Source organism: Gorilla gorilla, chromosome 23 (assembly GCF_029281585.2).
Source record: "Gorilla gorilla gorilla isolate KB3781 chromosome 23, NHGRI_mGorGor1-v2.1_pri, whole genome shotgun sequence".
NCBI classification, from domain to species: Eukaryota; Metazoa; Chordata; class Mammalia; order Primates; family Hominidae; genus Gorilla; species Gorilla gorilla.
The window spans coordinates 36,390,983-36,415,149 of NC_086018.1; the positions used below are offsets into that span (position 1 = coordinate 36,390,983).

At 45.7% G+C, this 24,167-nt stretch overlaps 1 long non-coding RNA gene across 1 annotated transcript in view; it reads right to left on the reverse strand.

The window, feature by feature from the left end:
* Nucleotides 1–17,329, reverse strand: part of LOC129529504 (uncharacterized) — a 32,362-nt gene extending 15,033 nt beyond the window's left edge. Inside the window, exons 1-2 of the long non-coding RNA XR_010133148.1 lie at nucleotides 17,125–17,329; nucleotides 14,991–15,148 (exon numbers count right to left, since the gene is read on the reverse strand). This is a non-coding gene — a long non-coding RNA (uncharacterized lncRNA). The remainder of the gene's footprint in view (nucleotides 1–14,990; nucleotides 15,149–17,124) is intronic.
* Nucleotides 17,330–24,167: the final 6,838 nt, after the last annotated feature.

Sequence of the window (24,167 nt, forward strand, 5' to 3'; positions counted from 1 at the left end):
CACTCATATTCTAGCTAGAAGAGAGGATTTTGAATATTCTTACATCAAAGACATGGTAAATGTTTAAGGCAATGGATATGCTAATTACCATGATTTGATCATTATGCAATGTAAAATGTACTGAAACATCACATTGTACCTCATAAATACGTACAATTTATTATGTGTCAACTAAAATTTTGAGTATAAGAAAAAATAAACTTCAATTGTAAGAAAACAACCCAACTTTTGAAAAATGGGCAAAATATGTGAACAGATACTTCACTAATAAAGATTTGCAACTGGCAAATAAGCAAATGAAAAAATGGTCATCATCACTAGCTATTAGAGAAATGCAGATTAAAACTATAATAAGAAACCACTAGATACCTATTAGAATATCTAAAATTAGAAAGATGGTGTGTTGACAAAGATAGAGAGAAACTGAAACTCTCAAACAATGCCAGGAATGTAAAGTGCTAGATCCACTTTGGAAAACAGTTTGACCGTTTCTTAAGAAGTTAATTAGGTCTTCCAGTTCCCACTCCAACACGTAGAGAACTTGGAAGTCATCACTCACATCTTCACAACGGAAAAAAAGATAAACTGAAAATCAACAACTTTTCTTAGATCTGTCCGAGAATAGAGGTCACAGGTAAACTACTTCCTCAAAAACGAGAGAGATGGGTGACTATAGAAAATCACAGTTTACCTGAGAGCAGAAGCCACAGAGCCAGTAATTGGTAGGAACACTTCAATGGTAATCAATAAATTTACTGGTGGCTGAGTGTGGACTAGCTTGAGAGTTAAAAACTTGTTGGAGTCCCGTCTTGGGGGCCCCTTATACTTTCATGAATTTTACTTCCAGAAACCCCACCAGGTTCTCACGATGAAGGCTGAGGAAAATTTCCTCAGGCTCTTTACACAAGGAAAAGGGAAAAGCAACCATTTCAAAATATACCATAATTGGAGGATGGAGAGAGTGAGTGGGTATAGCAACCATTTTGAAATGGTACCTAATTCAATTGCTTCACTTTTAACTAATATATAGGGCATCCTGTTAAACGTGCTTGTTAATTAAATCACTGGCATTTTATCCAGTCAGTACACTTATTAAATCAGAATTTCATCCAGTTAAAATCCAGTTTAAATCAGTGCTTTACCGACTTAAATCTAAAATGTCAAGTTTTAGATCAGAAATTGTTAAATTCAGCTGAATACATTTTAAATGCCACTAAAATGCACATGTGGATGCCATCAGCAGCCTCCCTAAATCTAAAGACTATAAGAACTGTGAAAATTAAGATGAAAACATTAAAACACTTTAGTAAACTATTTTAAATCCAGTGTATACAAAACAATTTAAAATTTGTTTCATATACAAACAAATCTGCATCCAAGAAATCTAAGTGCCCAAACACCCCCTTAGAGATTTTGCACATACAGAGGTCAACAAAATGAGCACAGAAATACAGAAACTTTTCCTAAAATCCCCATTCAAGAAATACGTAACACCTCAGAATGGTCACTCATCTTGGCCAGGGGAACCCTGATATATTTTGGTTCACTGGATATTCGAAACCTCAATCCACTGTTCAAATCCCGGCTTGCTTTCAACAACTTTCTGCCTTCAACAAGCACTGGGTAGGACTTCCTAGTCCAAACAACAAATAGGGAAAGACATAGACAAAGCTCCTTTGTGAATGTATAGATTTAAAATAAAATCCTCAACAGGGCGGTTTCAACATGGCTTAGTCTTTCATCAGAAAATGGGTCCTCTCATTCTTTTAACCTACCTTTCACATCATGCACTGGCCAGGTGGAAAATTACTTTATTTAGCTCTGCTGCTTCTGGTTTAGAAGCTAATTTTCACTCCTGGAGAAGAATTAACTTCTAAAGCCAATACCCTCTGCCTTTATGGCAAACATTGGATAGGCATTGTTTCTAAAGAGTCCCAACTACTTAAAACTTAAGTCAGTTAATTCCACCCAAGAAAACCAAAAGGCATGCAAACTACTCGCAGCAAAGTAACCTTAAAAAACAAAAGCATACTTTACTTTCCTCCCTCTCTCTACTTCCTTAAAGAGCAAGGAAGGCCTGTAGGCTCAGAGAAGCCAAGGAAACATCTCCTCCTTTACACTTTGAAATAGAAATTCTCATACTCCTTGTTATCTTTAGTTTTGAATAAACTAGATCTTTAACATTAAGCTTTTCTAAATAAGACTGAAGATCAAGGATTAGGGTAAAGGAAAGAATGTCCTGAATTCTTTTCTTTGTTGCTATCACAATGGAGGATCAACACATGGGCTGGTGACCAGCTTGGTGTGATATAATAGAACACTCCAGAGACCCGAGTTCTAGTCACAACCTTCAAGTTGTCACTGCCACATACCACATCTTTCTGTTATCTACTTAATGCAGTTGGTTAAACTATAGGATGGCCTTTACAGTTCCAATATTCTGTAGTTCTGGGGATAGATCTACACACTGAAAAGAATATTCAATTACTCTGCTAATCAGAATGTGAGGTGACTTAGGTTTCTATACATAGAAGCTTAAGTTTCATTTGCTTATTCAACAAGTATTTACTGAATGCTAGCGTCCCAGGCAAGGTTTTAACTGAATAACAGCACATACCCTAGAAAAACAGTTATCAAATGCTGACAATGCTGTTTTCCCTGGCCAAGAACAAAGACTCATTTATTTGAGGTCCTTCCTACTTGTAGATGCTAAAATACGCTTATTTTTTAAAAAATCAAATAGTGGCAATAGGCAATAGTGGAGTTTTTTGGGTTTTTTGTATTGTCCTTATTTAGCAAAATCAAAGTTAGGTGAGAATTTGAAAAAAAACTAAGTCCCTATGTCAGCTCTCAACATTATTACTGTATTTTAGAAACTTGACTAATATGTGAAACTGTAATTTTGGGGAACTCCACTTCTCTACTGACATCCTTTCCAAAAAGAGACACCAGCTCTACAGTCTCGGGATTAGAAATATGACGTGAGGCCGGGCATAGTGGCTCACACCTGTACTCCCAGTGCTTTGGGAAGCCGAAGTGGGTGGATCACTTGAGGTCAGGAGTTGGAGACCAGCCTGGTCAACATGGTGAAACCCCTTATCTGCTAAAAATACAAAAATTAGCTGGGCATGGTAATACACACCCGTAATCCCAGCTAACTGGGAATCACTTGAACCCAGGAGGTGGAGGTTGCAGTGAGCCAAGATCGCACCACTGCATTCCAGCCTGGGCAACAGAGCGAGACTTTGACTCCCCCCTCTTGCCCAAAAAAAAAAGAAATATGATGGAGTGTTATTTCCCACTCAGGGAAACAGCATAACTTAGTTACTGAAAATATTTATTAATAGACAGATGTTTTGATTCCAATTCTCAATTATCTGGGTTAAAGAAGTTACCATCACTCTCCACACAAGACCTTGTAGGATTATTTCTCTGCAGTGAAGGACAATGAAGGAGGTTAAGTGGGAAACGATCTTAGGACAGAGGAAGCTTCCACTTTGCCTGGGATGGTGAACAGCCTGGGAGACCCAGAGATGAGGGCAGGCATTCTAGGCCAAGGGGTCTTCTTGTGTGGTCAGATGGGGAAGGAAACCCTCCTGGCAAAACAGCAGCAATTCTTTCTCCAGGAAAGCTTCTGAGACTGACTCTAATAGTCAATTGTGACCAACTGTCCTAGGCTCCCAGGGCCACAGCAATCCTTAGGCACCCCAAATGTGCCATCCCTGACTACCCAGCACACCCTACCCCCAAAGCATTGTGACAGCTCAAGGATGACTTCCTCTGAAAACCTCTGTCCAGATCTAAAACCATCCTGTTTGTTTGCTTGTAACTGTCTTTTTCTAAAAGTAACACCTCAGGATGGAGACTCTGTTGCCTTGTCCACTGCTGCCCCCAATGCCTGGAACAAGGTGCCTGACACAGGATTAGGCACGCGACACATAGCTGGTGAATAAACGTCACGGAATTAGCACACGTGTAGAATCAGTACGCACATGTTTGGCCACAGTCACTAAACGTAACTGATCAGAAATTAAAATTAACTTGCATGTTCATCAAAACTTCTACATGGCTATCAGTGACTGCCATCTAATTGCCATTCTGCAACTTCAAGAGTACAATTTCAAGAGCGTAATAAAAAAAATCGAATTTAATCACACCATAAAGATGATCGGCACAAGCAAAACAAAAACTGCACTATTTGGATTTATACTCACTCTCCTTACGACCCTCCAAAACAAAAAATGCTGGGCATCCTAGGGCTATCTCTGACAGCAAATGCCTTCAGCTCTTGACTTAGAAACTGCTAACATACTAGACAAAACACTTCCTTAAACTCTAAGACAATGAATAATACTTTAAACCAGGTTTCCATCGCTTAAAACCAATTTGCTCATCAGTAATCGTTAAAGTGGTTGTAACAATAAAGATGTTAATAACAGAATACAGCAAAATAGAAATTCTAATCTACTAACAGCAAATCACCATTCCAATTGAATGGGGGTGTGTGCACAAACACAAGCCTTCCCAGAAGCCTCCCGCTCTCCACACTCCTGCACACAGAAGGCAGCAGTAAACCGATGACACTGCTGATAAATTGTCTTTCTCGACAAAGAACTGGAGGAGAAAAGGAGGATATTATAATCCAAGACTATAATCTAAATGCTTCTAGCTTGCAAGAAAGTGAGCATTACGAACACGCTAAGCTTACTGACAAGTACTTCACAAAAATGGTTTCCAATGTTTAAAAACATTTTAAAATCTTTACTCCGGTAAACGACAGAACTTAACTCATATACCCCCTAACACCTAAGGCAAGTGGGCTATTGCGTATAGCCATATTTTGAAAGAAACTTCTATTGGGATTATTTAAGTAGATACTTTTAAAATTTACCATAGCATAATCTTTGAAATCCAGTAGGAACCACACTGCTACAAAAGGCTGGAATAGAAGTGTGATGTTCTTTAGGTCACTAATTACACGCTGATTTGTGACTAAAGCTACCATGAATTCTACCACTACCTGTAGATCTTGAAATTAGCAAATAGGACACATTATACACTGCTTAATAAAAAGCACAGTAATCTGTGCTTAAGTACAACTAACTAGGTACAACAGCCACTTTGCTGACAATGACTGTAACTTGGGAATATTTTTCTTTACATCCTGATGTACTCAAACTGTTAACTTTTAGAAACAGCACAGCCTCTTTGTTTCTTCTGTTTAACAGGTTATCTTACACTGTTGATATGGAATATGTATCTACCATAATACAAAGCAATAAGGTATTCAAAGTCCTCAAAAACACAGAAAAATTATATTTATACACAATTTGTCATACTGCTAACAAAGCTACTTTTTCCCAAGTTACTGAGGTGTCCAAATAAGGAGTTATTAAAAAATTCAACTTAAATTGCTATTCTCTGGCCAATGCATTTGTACCCTGAAAACTACAAAATTATCTCCAAGACCTGGCTAGAAGTTTACATTTTCTCTGAAAGTTTTTCCTCTGTCTTTTACACACAGTATTTTTTCTTAATCTGACAAGTGGAGAAAACTCTGCATAGCCATCTACTAACAATCAAAAAGCTACAGGTTTTTTTATTTTTTATTTTTAATGCTCTAAATTCTTCAACACTGTTTCAAGGAAATTACTAGGGGTCACACCCATGAGGCTAAATGGTCAACCCAACTTTCCTAATTTAGCTGTGGAAAGATGCTTCCAAGTTAAGCGGAAGAAAAAGATTGGAATATTCAAAGTTTATATTTAAGGTTACAACCTAAACTCTTCAACTTGGGAAGCTTGTAAAGGAAATAATTTCATTTTACTGAAATTGTTCATAAATTACCAATTTTAAATAGGATTAGAGACCAAAGTACTATAAAAATATAATCATATAGCATATTTGAGTGTCATTAACTAGAAACTGCCTGAATTCATCCTAAATCAGTTAAGGTCAGTTAAGGGATCTTAGTAAGAACTTAAAGTATAACATACTAGTTTTAGTTTCAATATTAACAGATACTGTCATCTGCAAAGTGGTTTTTAAAAACATCCTGATCTGAAAAAAAGTTATAATATAAGGAAAGTGAATTTTTAAAAACTTTAATTAAGCAAGATTAAGCATTGCTATCCATTTCTCCTATTACTACTACTTAACCAGTACAACCTTAAATATCTGTAAAAATCTGACAGGCCTAACTGCACCAAAAAAAAAGATTTCAGCAAATTAATTAACTGTTAATAAACTGTTCTATCTTTACCTGCACTAACTCTCTGCAATGAAAACACTGAACGTGTGTATACACACATCTATCTACCTATATATACGCACACAAATAACTATGCCCACTACTAAACCACTACACCATACCACTTTTTCCAATGAGCGCTCTGAATTAAACACAATTCAAGTAACCTAGCTAAATACAAGCTTAGGCAATGCCTTTTAAGGCATAAGATCATTCTTCTGCAAGATTTAAATATTCCCCTCCCCATCCTATCTTTTGCTGACTACATACTAAAGTTGTATATCTGGCTCTTTCCAGTCACCTGTTTGCTTTCAAAATCAAGAGGAAAAGTCTCCTTTCAATTAATAATACAATCATTGTTCAGTCGATTTATAAACTGAAGAAAAACTCTATATTGATTACAAAAGAAAGAAAAACACTTCTTCAGTATAACTGAGATGCTTTATGTTATCCTTATTTGATAGAGGTAGAAGTAAAAGTAACTATTATTCCTAATGCTGATTCAAGAAATGTCTAGAGTCTACATTTCCAGTCCATTTAACTACACTTTAAATTCCAAAGGTTTCCAGACACACCAGAAAATAATGGAACACCAATACAGAAACACTACACGAGTCTGTTAAAAACCTAGCTTCTGAGTCTGGGGGAGCTTTTCTATCAGAAGTACAGTCATGTGGAGGTCAGAAACAAGTTTTGCAAAGCTTAATAAGAACAAAGGCTAAGTAAGGAATCCAACTAACTCTGTCATACAACTTCTTCAGCTGTCTTTTCAGGTTTAGTAATTTTCTCAACTTTATCATAAAATTACCAAACTGTCCCCAAATTTCCAGTAACTCAATTATGCTGATACCCTGGGCAGGAAGTAATGGAGATGTTCAGAACAGTCAGTCAACAAACGTTCAAATGGAAAGCATTCCAATGTTAAATATAAAAGGGTAATATGTGGCGGCAGCTGGCTAGCGGGGGCTTCCCCCCTATTTATCTGGAAGATAGATGTCTACAAGAATTGAGCATGTCATCGTGAGCTGCAGATTTTAGGAAAGAATGGTCCCTGTTCTTCCACTTTCTTAAAGTCAGATTTCTATCTCTCCTCGTGGTCTCAATTCAAAAACCTTTGCCCCAGATACCACTGCAAATTTGTCTGTTATTACTGGTTGGGGAAAAATAACCCAGTTCACCTTACTCCAAAAACATCAGCATTTCAGAAAAGTTTTTATACTGCCTCTAAAATGAGGCCATTAAGTGATATTCAATAATCAGGCTTCCTTCACCCGAATTCAAGAAATTTCCTGCCGTCTTTGTGTAATAAATTTTTTTCTTCCAAGTGCATTTAAATTTTAACACCCCTCCCCACCGCAGAATCTGGAGAAGAGGTGTGCGGATCAAGACCCCCCCCCCACCCGCCATTGTCTCAAGTTTAATTTACATGCTGTAACCAAACCCTTCACTCTTTAGAATATTTAACAAGATTGAGATTCCTTTAATTCCATGTTGGTAGCTGTTCTGTAAATACCTTTCAGGTTTTTATTTTTTAATATCCCAGTAATCTAAAAACTATTCTGTTTTTAGATTTCAATTGAAGTAACTGGATTTAAAATCTTATTACATTTATTTTATTAGTGGAATACTCAGTTTATGCAACTGTCTCATGTTTTTCATTCCTACTTTCTAATTCTAAGGCTTGAAAACAGCCATTGCTCAGTCCTTCAGCTTCACCTTCCCAGTTCATTCATTAAACATTCCGCTCAGGGATTAAACTGAAATGGGAAATTAGGAAGGAACCATTTAAAACAAATCATACCCAGCAACCTCAAAATCTATAACATACAGGCCATATGGGCATACAGGAGATGGGACAATTTGAATTTTTTTTTTTAAGCAAATGGAAACAAAGCTTCATATAAAACATAAAAAGGGTCCAATCATTTACTTTCAAATAGAGTCAGCTAAAAGTAGCTCCTTTTTTAAAGTGGCATCTTTCAGGCAGTCAAGAGTCATTAAAACTACTCCAAAGTTCTTATCAACCAATATCATATTTGTGACAACTGTGAGAAAAGAATGTAATTTTATAAAGTGGGAAAACAGCACATCTTTTGGGACCCCTGAGGCTCTAATCAGGCATCTCAGAATTAAGAGTGCTCCAGGGTTGGGAAATGGCTACCCTGCTGTGGCGAAAACATGCCATTTCATAATAAACGTTGTTAAGAGAGAAAAAAGTGATAAGCATGTACCTGCAATGAGGAGATAGAACGACTTAGTCATTGCCAGGCCATTATATTGCTTAATTATTTCATCAGTCTATAAGTGACTTGATGATTAAGTCTTATTTTCATATTTCCTCCAAAACAAGTCCACTGGAAGGGGATTAGGGGCTCCTACTCCTCCCTGAACTTTTCCTGCCAAAAATGGAGGCTCACAAAGAAAATGCAAATCTACTACCCCCACCTTAAAAAAGTAAAGGCAGTCAAAGTCAAAACCTTCACTGCTCCTCCTTCCTCCCCTACTACCTGGAAAAAAATTTTGACCTGTTACCAAAATAGATTCCTCAGGGTAAAGGGGAGAAAAGTTTTCTACAAATTTTTTCTAAGTGGTGTATTAGTTCCTTTTTTTGAGTAAGAAGTGGAAGGGAATAGGAACCCAACACAACTGCTAAACTTCGATCTCACAAGTTATTAAAAAACAGCAAAGGTCAAACTGCAAAGCGTTAGAAAAATGTGAAGACAAAAGGATTAAAAGAGTGGGACACTAAAGAAAAAAGTGTGTGTCCTTCACCAATAAAAGTCATATCTTGTCCTCTACTTCCTCCTTCTGTAGGCAAATAAAGACAATTCTAAAGGACTAGCTTTCCTCATCACGCCAAATCATTAAAATTCCAAACAAACAGATTATTAATCCTATTATAACAATTAAATGATAAATCTGCCTTGTAACTACTGACAACTGTATTTTAAATAAGTTACTACCTCTTGAATTTAAATATAACCGATTAAAAATGGCAGCAACATCAGGGTTAAGAAACAAAATGAAACACTATTAGTCTCCAGAATACTGAACAAAACAATATCTAAAATAAATATGACTTCTCAGAAGGAAAAAAGTTATCTACCATTAAGGACAGACCTTAAAAGTTCTTAGCACACATTAAGTAAGCACAAACGCACAAACTAGTGGCCTGCCTGTTATATTTTCAGACAAAAAGCAATGAGGTTATTCCTCTGTACTTGTCACTGCAGACACATACAGGCTTTTAGAAACTACATCTATTACTCATTGTCTAAGTATCATAAAACTTAGCATTTTAAGTCTTGTTTGATATCAATCAAGAAAGAACATCCACTTCAGGGGAAAGAAGTACAGTAAAATAAGAACATTGTAAATGTCCTTCTTGACATACACAAAAGAGAAGGTAAAAGGCCTCCTAAGACCCCTACCTAGTGGCCAGGCCTGGACGGCAGCTGTTGCTACCTCGCCTTTTCTTTTGTCGAGCTTAATCTCATGTCAAGTCATTCAACCAACTCAAAAGCGATGAAGACATTATTGAATCAACCTGAACTAAATCAGACCCAGGCTTCTTAAAACATACAGCTTAATGCTTCCAAACGATCTAGAAAACTAAGAAACCTAGCTACGCTTTAGGACACTTTCATATGCATCCGTGTGAAGAGACCACCAAACAGGCTTTGTGTGAGCAACATGGCTGTTTATTTCACCTGGGTGCAGGCGGGCTGAGTCCAAAAAGAGAGCCAGCAAAGGGAGACAGGGGTGGGGCCATTTTATAGGATTTGGGAAGGTAATGGAAAATTAGTCAAAGAGGGTTGTTCTCTGGTGGGCAGGGGTGGATCTCACAAAGTACATTCTCAAGGGTGGGGAGAATTACAAAGAACCTTCTTAAGAGTGGGGGAGACTACAAAGTACCTTCTTAAGGGTGGGAGTTTACAAAGTACACTGATCAGTTAGGGTGGGGCAGGAACAAATCACAATGGTGGAATGTCATCAGTTAAGGCTGTTTTTACTTCTTTTGTGGATCTTCAGTTACTTCAGGCCATCTGGATGTATACGTGCAAGTCACAGGGGATGTGATGGCCTGGCCTGGGCTCAGAGGCCTGACATTCCTGCCTTCTTATATTAATAAGAAAAATAAAATAGTGTTGAAGTGTTGGGGCGGCAAAAATTTTTGGGGGGTGGTATGGAGAGAGAATGGGCGATGTTTCTCAGGGCTGCTTCAAGCGGGATTAGGGGCGGCGTGGGAACCTAAAGTGTGAGAAATTAAGCTGAAGGAAGATTTTGTGGTAAGGGGTGATATTGTGGGGTTGTTAGAAGAAACATTTGTTGTGTAGAATTATTGGTGATGGCCTGGATACGGTTTTGGATGAATTGAGAAGCTAAACGGAAGATACAAGGTCCGAATAAAAGGAGGAGAAAAATGGGTATTAAAGGACTAAGAATTGGGAGGACCCAGGACATCCAATTAGAGAGTGCCCAAGGGGGTTGAGCGTAATTACTTGCTTGGTTGGCAAGTTTTTGGGCTCTATCCTTGAGTTTTTTTATGTTGTCATACACCAGGCCAGATTGATTTAGGTAAAAACAACACTCCTCATTTAAGAATATGCAGAGTCCTCCTTTTTCAGCAGTAAGTCAGTCAAGGCCTCGGCAGTTTTGGAGGACAACTGCAGCTAAAGAGTCAACTTGGGCCTGGAGGACTGATAAAGTTTGTGATTTTGAGGGCCTCTAAAAGTATTAAAGCAACAGCAGCCGCTGCACGCAGACATGAGGGCTAGGCTAAAACAGTAAAGTCAAGTTGTTTGGACAGAAAGGCTACAGGGTGTGGTCCTGGCTCTCGTGTAAGAATTCCAACCACGCTAACCATGCCTAGGAAGGAAAGGAATTGTTGTTTTGTAGAAGGTGCTGGGGTTTGAGAGATCAGTCAGACACGATTGGCAGGGAAAGCACGTGTGTTTTTATGAGAATTATGCCGAGATAGGTAACAGATGAGGAAGAAATTTGGGCTTGATTGAAGTAATGGGGGCTGTCTGTGAAGCTCTGCAGCAGTACAGCCTTGGTAATTTGCTGAGCCTAATGGGTGTCAGGGTCAGTCTAAGTGAAAGCAAAGAGAAGCTGGGACGAGGGGTGCAGGGGAATAGTGAAAAAAGCATCTTTAAGATGGAGAACAGAATAGTGAGTTGTGGAGGAACGTATTGAGGACAAAAGAGTGTACGGGCTGGGCACCACAGGGTGGATAGGCAAAACAATTTGGTTGATAAGACGCAGATCCTGAACTAATCTGTAAGACTTATCCGGTTTTTGGACAGGTAAAATGGGGGAATTGTAAGGAGAGTTTATAGGTTTTAGAAGCCCTTGCTGTAGCAGGCGAGTGATAACAGGCTTTAATCCTTTTAAAGCATGCTGTGGGATGGGATATTGGCATTGAGCAGGGTAAGGGTGATTAGGTTTCAACGGGATGGTAATGGGCATGTGATCAGTTGCCAGGGAAGGAGCAGAGATGTCCCATACTTGTGGGTTAAGGTGGGGGGATATAAGACGAAGATGCGAAGGAGGCTTTCGCTTGGGGAGAAGGGTGGCAAGAGATGCGGCTGTAGTCCAGGAATAGTCAGGGAAGCAGATAATTTGGTTAAAATATCTCAGCCTAATAAGGGAACTGAGCAGGTGGGGATAACTAAAAGAGTGCACAAAAGAGTGTTGTCCAAGTTGGCACCAGAGTGGGGGAGTTTTCAGGGGTTTTGAAGCTTGGCCGTCAATACCCACAACAGTTATGGGGGCAAGGGAAACAGGCCCTTGAAAAGAAGGCAACGTGGAGTGGGTAGCCCCTGTATCGATTAAACAGGGGATGGACTTACCCCCCACTGTGATAGTTACCCGAAGCTCGGCATCTGTGATGGTCCAGGGGGTTTCCGAGGCGAGCGGACAGTGTCAATCTTCAGTCGCTAAGCCGAGCAGATCTGGGAAGGAGTCAGTCAGAGAGCCTTGGGCTAGAGCTTTGGGGGCTCTAGGAGTGGCTGCCGGGCGAGCTGGGCAGTCTGATTTCCAGTGGGTCCCTGTACAGATGGGACATGGCTTGGGAGGAATCCCAAGCTGTGGGCATTCCTTGGCCCAGTGGCCAGATTTCTGGCACTTGAAGCAAGATCCTGATGGAGGAAGTCTTGTAGAGTGTTTGACTGCTGCGGCTTAGGCATTTTGAAGTTCCTGTATGCAGGAGGTGTGGCTGGGTTTTGTCTCACAGCAGAGGCAAGTAACTGTAACTCAGAAATGTGTTGCCGTCTGGCCGCTTCCTCTCTATTATTGTACACCTTCAAGGCGAGGTTAATTCCTGTTGTGGGGTTTGAGGGCCAGATTCTAATTTTTGAAGTTTTTTCCTAATGTCAGGAGTGGATTGTGCGATAAAATGCATATTAAGAATAAGGCGGCCTTCTGGCCCTTCTGGGTCTAGGGCGGTATAGCGTCTAAGGGTTGCTGCTAAGCGGGCCATGAACTGGGCTGGGTTTTCATCTTTACCTTGGGTAGTTTCTTTAAGTTTGTCATAATTAACAGCTTTGTAAGCTGCTTTTTTAAGCCCTTCAACTAGGCAGGAAACCATGTAATCTCGCCTAGCTATACCTGGGGAATTTGCCTGGTAGTTCCATTGGGGATCCTCTCGGGGAACTGCTCTAATACCTTCCTGGAGGTCTGGCTCATGAAGCCGGCGGTTATCAGCATGAGACTGGGCTAGAGAAAAAACTCTTTCCCGTTCATCTGGGGAGAAGGTAGAAGTCAGGATGACATTTAAGTCACTCCAGGTTAAGTTGTAGGACAGAGTTAGCTATTGGAATTCCTGTATATATTTAGTGGGGTCTGATGAGAAAGAGCCTAAACGTTGACTGATCTGACACAGGTATGATAGAGAAAAAGGTACATGTACCCTGACTATGCCTTCAGCTCCAGCCACTTCCCTAAGAGGAAATTGTTGGGCAGGTGGGGAAGAGCTAGTCACGGAACTAAACTGTAAGCCAGACCGGGTATGAGGAGGGGAGGTGATAGAAGGATTATAGGGTGGAGGAGTGGAGGCTGAGGAAGTATTGGGACTTAGCTGGTCTGGCGATGAGCAGCTTACGGAGGAGGGGAAACGTCAGATGGGTCTGTAGAAAAGGAAGACTGGGAAGACTCAGCGACGCCTGGGGTTGGGACCAAGGGGACAGGCGGGGGGAAAGAAGGAGGATCTGGGAGGAATCGCATTGGGAACAGAGGCTAGGGAGGGAACAAAGTGTGAAAAATGCCTGGACATAAGGCACCTCAGACCATTTGCCCATTTTTCGACAAAAATTATTTAGGTCTTGTAGGATGGAGAAATCGAAAGTGCCATTTTCTGGCCATTTAGAGCCATTGTCAAGTTTGTATTGGGGCCAAGCGGTGTTGCAGAAGAAAATAAGGCGTTTAGGTTTTAGGTCAGGTGTGAGTTGAAGAGGTTTTAAGTTCTTGAGCACACAGGCTAAGGGAGAAGGAGGAGGAATGGAGGGTGGAAGGTTGCCCATAGTGAAGGAAGCAAACCCAGAGAAAAGAGAGCGTAGAGACACGGAGGGAAGGGGTTTGGGGGTTCTTGCCCCCTAGAAAAGTGGGACTTGCCACTAAGGGTGAAGGAGAAGGGGTTGAGGGGTACTTGCCCCTGCCCCAGGAAAGCGGGACTTGCCGCTGAGGGTGAAGGAGAAGGGGTTGAGGGGTACTTGCCCCTACCCCAGGAAAGCAGGACTTGCCACTAAGGGTAAAGGGGAAGGGGTTGAGGGGTACTTGCCCCTGCCGCAGGGAAGCGGGACTTGCCGCTGAGGGTGAAGGAGAAGGGGTTGAGGGGTACTTCCCCCTGCCCCAGGAAAGCGAGACTTGCCGCTGAGAGTGAAGGAGAAGGGGTTGAGGGGTACTTGCCCCTGCCCCAGGAAAGCGGGACTTGCCACTAAGGGTGAAGGGGAAGGGGTTGAGGGGTACTTGCCCCTGCCCCAGGAAAGCGGGACTTGCCGCTGAGGGTGAAGGAGAAGGGGTTGAGGGGTACTTGCCCCTGCCCCAGGAAAGCGGGACTTGCCGCTGAGGGTGAAGGAGAAGGGGTTGAGGGGTACTTGCCCCTGCCCCAGGAAAGCGGGACTTGCCGCTGAGGGTGAAGGAGAAGGGGTTGAGGGGTACTTGCCCCTACCCCAGGAAAGCAGAGAAGGGGTAGAGACAAGGAGAGAAGGGGTTGGGGTACTTGCCCCTTCCCCAGAAAAGCACAGAAGGGGTAGAGACAAGGAGAGAAGGGGTTAGGGTACTCGCCCCTTCCCCAGAAAAGCAGAGAAGGGGTAGAGACAAGGAGAGAAGGGGTTGGGGTACTTGCCCCTTCCCCAGAAAAGCAGAGTAGGGGTAGACACAAGGAGAGAAGGGGTTGGGGTACTTGCCCCTTCCCCAGAAAAGCGGGACTTGCCGCTAAGGGTGAAGGACCAAGGCAGGCGTCCCTGCGTGGTCTGACACCCTTGAAACGTGAGTGTATAATCAGAGAGGTGTCCCTGCAATGATTAAACACCAAGGGAAGGCTGCCTTCCCAGTCCGTGACCGGCGCCGGAGTTTTGGGTTCACGGATAAAACATGTCTCTTTTGTCTCTACCAGAAAATGAAAGAAACTGAAATTAAGAGAAGGGGGAGATTGAAGTGTGGCGCCAAGATGGAAAGGAGAAAGAGGTTGAGGGATAGTGAGGGAGGTTGGAGAAGAGTGTAAAAAGAGGCCGCTTACCGGATTTGAAATTGGTGAGATGTTTCCTGGGCTGGTCGGTCTGAGGACCTGAGGTCATAGGTGGATCTTTCTCACGGAGCAAAGAGCAGGAGGACACGGGATTGATCTCCCAAGGGAGGTCCCCCGATCCGAGTCACGGCACCAAATTTCATACACGTCTGTGTGAAGAGACCACCAAACAAGCTTTGTGTGAGCAATGGCCTGGCCTGGGCTCAGAGGCCTGACACACACAGTGGCCAATAATACAGGACCCCCAAACTGGCCAGTGGACCACTGCAACCGCCACTTACTTTCTCCGCTCCAAGCCCCATAGGCTGATTCAGGAAGATAAACTGAGGCCCAAGGAATTTCGAAGTGGAACAATACACCAAAGCCTTAAACCTGAAATGACTATCCTTTTCTGGGGGGTGGGGGGGAAAGAAAAAGAAAAGTTTCTGGGGCTCTCAGGGTGGCCCGGATGCCAGGGTCCCAGAAGTGGCCTTTTCTAGCTCCTGTAACTAAACCTGGCAGAAAACTCCCCACCTGCTCACCCCACCCCCACCCGCCCAAGAATGCGCCTTCCCATCTTCGGTGGCCCTACCCAGAATCCCAAAATGTGGGTTCCAACCCGGGCCCCGAACGTCTTCTCAAATCCCCGGGACCCAGGTTCCGGCGCGCGCCCTGCGTGTCGGGTCTTGCCCCTCGGGCGGTACCGCCCAGGCAGCCCTAAATCCAGCCTCCCGGGCCCCCAGCAGCGCCCTCCGCCCCTCCACCATCCCGTCCGGCTCGCAGTCGGGGCCAAACCGAGTGACAAGAGGGCTGTGCCTGAAACTGAGCGGTTTCACCACTCGGCACCTCCTGGCGGAAACTTCCCTTTTAAAAAAAGAAAAGAAAAAAAAAAAGCAGCAGCACTTTTGGGCTAGCATTTCAATCCTTCCTGCCCTTTAGAGTTCCCAGTTCTGCTTCCAGCTGGCTTTGGGTGTTCCACTACAATTGAGTTGTAAAGATATTCTTTAAGTGTTTATAGAACATTAAGACTTAAAAAAAATCTTTAAAATTAGAGGAGGGAAAAAAAAGCCACCTTATCGCACACATCCAGGAAACGCAGCCCCGTGCATCCCTGCTCAGGGATGAGCAGGCGCCCCAGGCCTCCCGGGGACAGATTTTTGGCCACCCGAGGGAGTCACCCGGCGCACCTCGGGGTCCACGGAGAGGCCCAGCCCCTCCCGCGGTCCCTTAGACGCGCCCTCCGCCTGGCCCGTGTGGACCTTCCCGGCCATTGTTTACGGGGGATGCCTGTCCGGACGCATTGTTTTGGCCATTTCCAACTTGCCCCGGCCCTTCCCGGGGCATCGCGGGGGACCCTACGCCGACGTCCCCCCTCCGCCCGCGCCCCAAGGGCCGACTGGGCAAGTTGGGAGACCCGCCCCGCGGGGCGACCCAACTTTTCGGAACAGCCCCCCACCGCCCACCCCCGCAGACCCCCGGACCCCCGCTCCCGGCGGAGATTCAGGGAACCCCGCACCCCAAGCCCTTCTGAATCGTGCGGCGTGAGTGTGACGGCCAAGAGCGGATGCAGCCCTGGATCGCCCGCACCTTCCCGCGGGCAGAAGCGCAGGAGCCGGCTGGGGAGGGGGCGCCCTAGAAGAGCAGCTAGAAAGCTGAGACGGGGAACTGAGGTCATCCTAGGGGGGGACAAGACAACGAGAGCCTGGCGCCTCGGGGGCGGCGCGGGAGCCTCCGCAGGACCAGGCGGGCGCCCCGGCTGGCGCGGGCGGGGGGCGCGCCCCCTTTACCTGTGGCTCCGGCCCCTCGGCCATTTCCTCGCGCGGTGGCTGCCGGGACTGAGCTGACACCACTCGGGCCGGCCGGGTTTGAATGAGGAGGAGCGGGCGCGGAGGGGAGGGGAGGGGAGGGGAGGGGGCGGAGAGGGCGGAGGGAAGGAGGCCTCGCGGAGTTTCTCTAGGCCCTTTGTGCGGACACCTCCCGGATTCCGCGCCCGCAACCGGCCCTCCAAAAGACACGGGGAGCCGCAGGCGAGGGGTGCAGCCATCCGCCGAGGCGCCTAGTGCCTTCGCGCCTCCCAAAACCCCCAACAAAAAAGGAGCGTCCCCCACCCCCACCCCCGCCCGGAGGATTTAGGGGCCGGGCTCACCTTGGGCGCGGGGCTAAGTGCAGGCGCGGGGGGTCCCTAGAGCCGCCGGGGCGCGGCGCGTCCGGCGCTGGGGAACTGTTAGGTCAGAAAGTGTTCAGGGAGCAGCTGTTGCGCCCTCCCTCGGCTCGCCGCTCGGAGACGCCCCGCACCGCCCCGGCCCCGACCCCGCGCCCACGTGACTAGCATAGGCCCGCCCCCGCTCCGCCCCCCGCCACAGACTCCGCCTCCGGGACGCGAGCGAGCGGCGAGCGCGCGCACTCCCAGTTCTCGCTCGGCGACTCCCGCGCACGCGCGCGCCGTGCCACCCTCCCCGCGCCCCCGCCCCATACCCCTACTCCCGCCATCCGGCTTAACGTGGCGGGCGCGCGCCGCGGCGGTAGCCGGGACAGGTACCCGGCGGGGGGGCAGGGGGGGGCCGCGAGGGTGTGCGCAGGCACAGACCCGGGTCCCGTCCCCGCCGCCCCCTCCTCTGCAAGGTGTGCCCGGTCGAGGGGAGGGGCCCGCGGCCCGAACCCCTGGGTCACCCCGAATTACAAACAAAAACCTTAACGCCGTTGCTCGCGGGTTAGAAGGCAGCTGTGCGCGAAAAACACCTCAGATTTTCTTCAAGCGTAAGGAAGGTCGAGAAGATAAAGTTTTTAAATGAGTATCTTCAGAAAGCTATTTAATTGTTCTGATTTTTTTTTTTTTTCTGAAAGGACTGGGCTTGCGCTATTCTAACTTGAGATTTCTAAACTTAGCCTAGGTTCCAAGAATCTACTTGGTTTTGATAGAAATCCATTTGGAGGAAACCGGGGACAAAAAAAGTGGGGACAAAAAAAAACAAAAACCCGCTACCCTTTCCCCTCCTCCCTACGCACAACTCATTTTAAGCCTTTCCCAGCTGTTTTTTTTTCCTTACTGAAAAAAAAGGACAAAAAAAGATCCTGATTCCTAAGGCCTGTGATATTTCCCCATTTTAAGTAAGCCTCGAGGAACCACAGACATAACAAGCATATCCACAATTTTTCTACCCCAAAATGCAAACTAATGCAAATGTGAAATGGATCTATGCAAGTCGCTACCAACAAAATAGCCAAATATTTCCTTTTTTACTGGCCTTCGGCATATCCAAAATGAAAAAACTTTAAAACACATCAAGAAAAGCATTTAAAATATCTATTTCCTAAATCAGAAGAAAGAACGCACTACAGAAACGATCCGGAGCTGGTGAGCAATGCAATCTTAATAAATAGGAAAAGGAATTTGAGAAGACAGCTCAGCAAAGGGGAAGAATTTGCCAAGTGTCATGTTTTGCTGTCATTTTATATATAACTACTAACCCCCCATATGGTCTGGTTAGTCTTTTTTAAAAAGGAAGTGAATCAATTACAATTAATTAGCAGTGCCAGTAGATTCTTAGGCCAGCACTAAAAAACTAAATTGGGTGAATTTTTTTTCACTCAAGTCCACTGATATTGATCACTTTTAGTATTAGGATTCCTTTTCTGACAAAAGATGAATACCTTCCTTTAAAATATATTTTTTAATCTTATTGTCACATTCTAAAACACAGTCCAAAAACACTTCATAAACAAGAAACTTCATTTAACTCTATGAAAACAAATGACTATGAGCCTTGCTACACAACAAAGAAACTAGGAACAAGTGGAACCAGGCTGAGCCTTGAGTGTAGCCTCATTCTACATGTTAATGGATAACCTTTGAACTCTGAGACCTTGAATGCTGTAAACACAATAGCACTGATAGTTAAAAATTCCAGTGTCAAAATCGAGCAAAAAGAAAAGTCCAAACTTTTCGGGGGGAATAGGGAAACAATCAAATATTTTGACAAATAATCGTTTCAGTAAGAACAAGGAGATTCCTGGCTCTCAGACCTTGTTGCTACTGAATTATTTTCTGAGCAAAAACGGTTGTGCTTGTTTTCCCCCTGTGCCCTCCAAAGCTACCACTTTGTTCACATTATAGCATCATGATTTGTTACTGTTTCGCTGCCTCCCTCAAAAAAAAAAAAAAAGAGAGAGCGCCTTATTATGTTGTAGTTTTTAAAATTGAAAGATGATTATATTCACTGATCTATCTGCTAAGAGTTGTATTTATATGTGATCCTCCTTATGTTTGAGCAAAGAATTACAAAGAACCTTGTCCTGGAGTCGTGCCAACGAAACTGGGAAATCGTTGCAAAATTCTGCCAGTGACTGACTGCTGGGTTGCAAATACATACTGTGTTTTCAGAAGAACATAGAGGGATCTGAATTTGCCCGGGAGGGCTTCCCTGAGACACATTCTTCCCTTAGAATGTGAGACTCATACTTCCCATTTATTTGGAAAGCATGTATAGTTCAAACAGTTAAATTATGGAAGCTCCAAAAGTAAAAGGAGAACACTGCAAACATTTGGTTTTGTAATAAAAGCTAGAAACTCATAACTGCATGAAGTGAAAATTGAAAATCGAACGTTGGTCTTCCTATGCTTAGCTCCACCCACAAGAAATCCAGCTTCGCCATCACTCGCTTCCTAGGCCATCTCTAAAGGAGTCAGGTGCTACTAGATGCCAGCAAAAAAAACAAAGAATGGAACCAAAAGAGAAGCTCTGCACATGGTACTTGGAGAAGGGGCAGAAAAGCCCCACTTCACCTTGTTTCAATGCAGCAAACATCAGCTACACCTCATTTTTCACAATTGTCCAAACAGCTCAGGCAGAGCTGACTAGGAGGGTCAGCACCTTCTGCCACCTCCTGCTGCTGAGCTGTGCACCTGTTCCGCAGTTAACTTGCTCTGAGCTGAGTCAACCTGAGCCCACCTGTGGGGAGCCCAAAGCTTGGTGGAGACAGATGCCAGCTGGGGCCCTGTGTTGGGAGAAGCTAAAGGACCTGGTGACTGCATGTGGGGGCAAGAAAAGGAAGACTCCAAGGGTTTGCTCAGGACTCTGGCCCAGGAAATGGGGGACTGTGGGACTGGAAGGGGCCTGGTGGGGAGCAGCAGGGGGTGCTGAGCTTGTTTGGCACCCTCTGAGCTGGAGAAGTGTGTGGAGGCTGAGAGAGGGGCCCAGAGGGACTGGAGGTATAGACAAGACATGCTCCCAGCTTCCCTGGGTCCCAGGCCAGGCACTATTTGATAGATGAGATCATCGAGTTCCAGGGAGGAAGGAGAGCGGGCCATGTCACCAAGGTCACCCAGTGATGAGCATCCCTGCCGACAGGAGTCCAGCTATCCCAGTCCCTCCACAGTCCCTGGGACTTTGCTGCTGAGGGGCTCGGGCTCTCCGGGCGGGAGTCCCAAAGACAGGAACAGGGCAGGCTTAGAGCCCACATGGAGGCTGATTCTTTGGGCGGCCTTGGGCAAGTCTCTTCACCTTTCTGAGGCTCAGTTGCCGCACCTGCGGGTGTGAAATGCCTCCTTCCATAAGGGTTGGAAGGATTAAATTAGAGTTTATTTTTATTTATTTATTTATTTATTTATTTATTTTAATGTCATAGCGCTGGACCCAGCAGCAGGTATTTAGTAAGCCCGGCGGGTGGTGAGCATGTCCTCCCCTCCCCCTTCTGGCTGAAGCAGTTAGGAAGGCTGCCTGGAGGAGGCAGGCCTTGAAAGTAAGGGCTGATTCAGAGAGACTCAGACAGAATGAGCACAGGAGAGACTGCCAGGCTCCCCCCGGCCCCGGGGCCCCTGAACACAGGCCAAGGGCTGTTGACCTTCTGTTGTCACAGCTGCCCATCCAGGCCCCACAGCACCGGAACCGTAGCCAGAGAGAGCTCTGCCTGAGAATGGGACAAGAAAACAAGCCCAGCCAGGCACGGTGGCTCGAGCCTGTAATCCCAGCACTTTGGGAGGCCGAGGTGGGCAGATCACGAGGTCAAGAGATCAAGACCAACCTGGCCAACATGGTGAAAACACATCTCTACTAAAAATACAAAAATTAGCTGGGTGTGGTGGTGCTTACCTATAGTCCCAGCTACTCGGGAAGCTGAGGCAGGAGAATCGCTTGAACCTGGGAGGCGGAGGTTGCAGTGAGCTGAGATCACGCCACTGCACTCCAGCCTGGGTGAAAAAAAAAAAAAAAGAAAAGAAGGAAGGAAGGAAAGAGAGAGAGAGACAAAGAAAGAGAGAAGAAAGAAAAGGAAGGAAGGAAGGAAGAAAGAGAGAAGAAAGAAAAGGAAGGAAGGAAGAAAGAAAGGAAGGAAAGAAAAAAAAAAAGAAAAGAAAAAAGAAAAGAGAGGGAGAGAAGCCCTGATTGCCACCAGCAGCTCATACTGATTGGCCCCAAGCCTGGCCAGCGAATGTTCAAAAAGCCTCCCTGACCCCATTGCATCTGCTCTAGGCAAAGTCTTGTTTTCTGGAAGGAAAGCAGCATTTATTAAAGACACTGCTCTGCTCTCATGCTTGCATGAGCCTCTTGCCCATGACGTTGCTGCCCTGAGATGCAAGTACCATTACTACCCTCAGGGAAGGAGAGGTCTTGCCGAACCCAGCATCTTGACTGCAGAGCTGGGACTCTAACCACTGGGCTACTGCCTTTTGTAAATTAATGGCTCCCCATCTCCTGCGAGCTCCTGAGGGCAGAGCGGAGTCTCCCCTGTGCCTGGCATGGGCCCTGCATTCAACAGCCTCCTCAGGAATTTTGAGTAAGTGAATAAAGACATGTAAGGGTGACAGTTCAGTTTCAGAGTGACCCAGAGGCATCGCCCTAAGATGCAAAGATGCAGTGGATCTGAACAGTCGGAGGCGGAATCACCTGGGAATGTATAGAGTAGCTTCTAGAAGGACACACAAGGGACCAGGCACGGTGGCTCATACCTGTAATCCCAGCATTTTGGGAGGCCAAGGCGGGCAGATCACCTGAGGTCAGCAGTTGGAGACCATCCTGGCCAACATGGTGAAACCCGTCTCTACTAAAAATACAAAAAATAGCTGGGCATGGTGGTGCACGCCTGTTAGCCCATTTACTCAGGAGGCTGAGGCAGGAGAATTGTTTGAACCTGGGAGGCGGAGGCTGCAGAGATCCAAGATCACGCCACTGCACTCCAGCCTGAGCAACAGAGTGAGACTCTGTCTCAAAAAAAAAAAAAAAAAAAAAAGGAATTGGCACCGGGGGTTGTGTCTGGGAATGGGGGTGGGAGGGAGACATACTTTTCTGCTTGAATGTCTGTGTTATATATTATAATGTGGTATCATTATAATGCGTCACCACGCACAGGTCCATGAATGAATGCGGAAGTCAGTCATCACCCGGGAGCTCCCTGGCCATGTGGACTCCTGGGCTGCAGCCCCAAAGGGAGGAAGCAGCAGGGCTGTGGGTGGCAGGGGCCAGGATGAGCTCCTGGGTGATTCTGTCACAGGTGGCCCTGGACCACACTTAGGAACAAAATCGCCAGCTGGGTCCTCTTCCCACCGGCCACCCAGCCAGGCTCATTTGCATGATCTTTTGCATATATTTGCATGACTTCCCTGGTTCCAAATAAAGCCTGTTAGTCCTTATCCTCACTTCTGCTGGGTGCTGAGCAAAGCTTCTTCCCTCCCGCCCTCCCCTAGCACTGCCCCCGCCCAGACCTGGCTGGCCTGGACTAACCCCGTCCTCCTCACCTCCTGGCCCCAGTCAAATATGTCATCCTTTGACCCCATCTCCACTTTCTCCTAGTCCCCCAAGGCCTGGCACACACACATCACCTCCCCCACCCCAGAGCCGAAAGCCTGTTCTCAGTCCCACACTCGTTTTTTTTGTTTGTTTGTTTTGCTTTGTTTTTGAGACAGGGTCTCACTGTTTTGCAGGTTACAGTGTAGTGGTGTGATCTCAGTTCACTGTAACCTCTGCCTCCAGGGCTCAAGCGATCCTCCCACCTCAGCCTCCCAAATAGCTGGGACAACAGGCCCTCACCACCACGCCTGGCTAATTTTTGTATTTTTTGTAGAAGCAAGGTTTCGCTATGTTGCTGAGGCTGGTCTCAAACTCCTGGACTCAAGTGATCTGCCTGCCTTGGCCTCCCAAAGTGCTGGATTACAGGAGTGAGATACCATGCCCAGCCCAGTCTCATAATCTTTAGCCCCTCCTCTGAACTCCCAAAACACTGGTCTCCTCTTTTTATTTTTTTGAGATGGAGTTTCACTCTTGTTGCCTAGGCTAGAGTGCAATAGTGCAGTCTCGGCTCACTGCAACCTCCACCTCCCGGGTTCAAAGGATCCTCCTGCCTCAGCCTCCGGAGTATCTGGGATTACAGGCACGCACCACCATGCCTGGCTAATTCGTATTTTTAGTAGTGACGGGGTTTCGCCACATTGACCAGGCTGGTCTCGAACTCCTGAACTCAGGTGATCTGCCTGCCTTGGCCTCCCAAAGTGTTGGGATTACAGGCGTGAGCCACTGCATCCGGCCCGGTCCCCTTCTTTTCAGTGCTTCTGTGTCCTCCTAAACATCCACTGAGCACCCAGGGCTAAGGCAGGCCCCTTGCCCATCTCATTCTCCCTAATCCTCCAGGGACTCTGTGAGACAGGACTCCACTGGGCCCATTTTACAGATGAAGAAACTGAGCCTCAGGAAGGTCCCATCACTTGCCAGAAAGTGGCGGCTCTTTCCATCCCACCAGCCTGCCTCTGCAAATGTCCCCGTGGCATTTTCGCTCATCTCAAGTGAATGTTATTTGGGTTTTGTTTTGCTTCATTTGCTGTAATTAGGTCTTTGAAATTATGCAAGTCATATGCACTTACTGTAAAAACATTAAAACCGCTGGGTGCGGTGGCTCACGCCTGTAATCCCAGCACTCTGGGAGGCCGAGGCGGGTGGATCACAAGGTCAGGAGATCAAGACCATCCTGGCTAACACGGTGAAACCCCGTCTCTACTAAAAAAATACAAAAAATTAGCCGGGCGTGGCGGTGGGTGCCTGTAGTCCCAGCTACACGGGAGGCTGAGGCAGGAGAATGGTGTGAACCCAGGAGCCGGAGCTTGCAGTGAGCCGAGATCCCGCCACTGCACTCCAGCCTGGGTGACAGAGCTAGATTCTGTCTATATAAAAAAAAAAAAAACAAAAAAAACACTAAAACCATCCA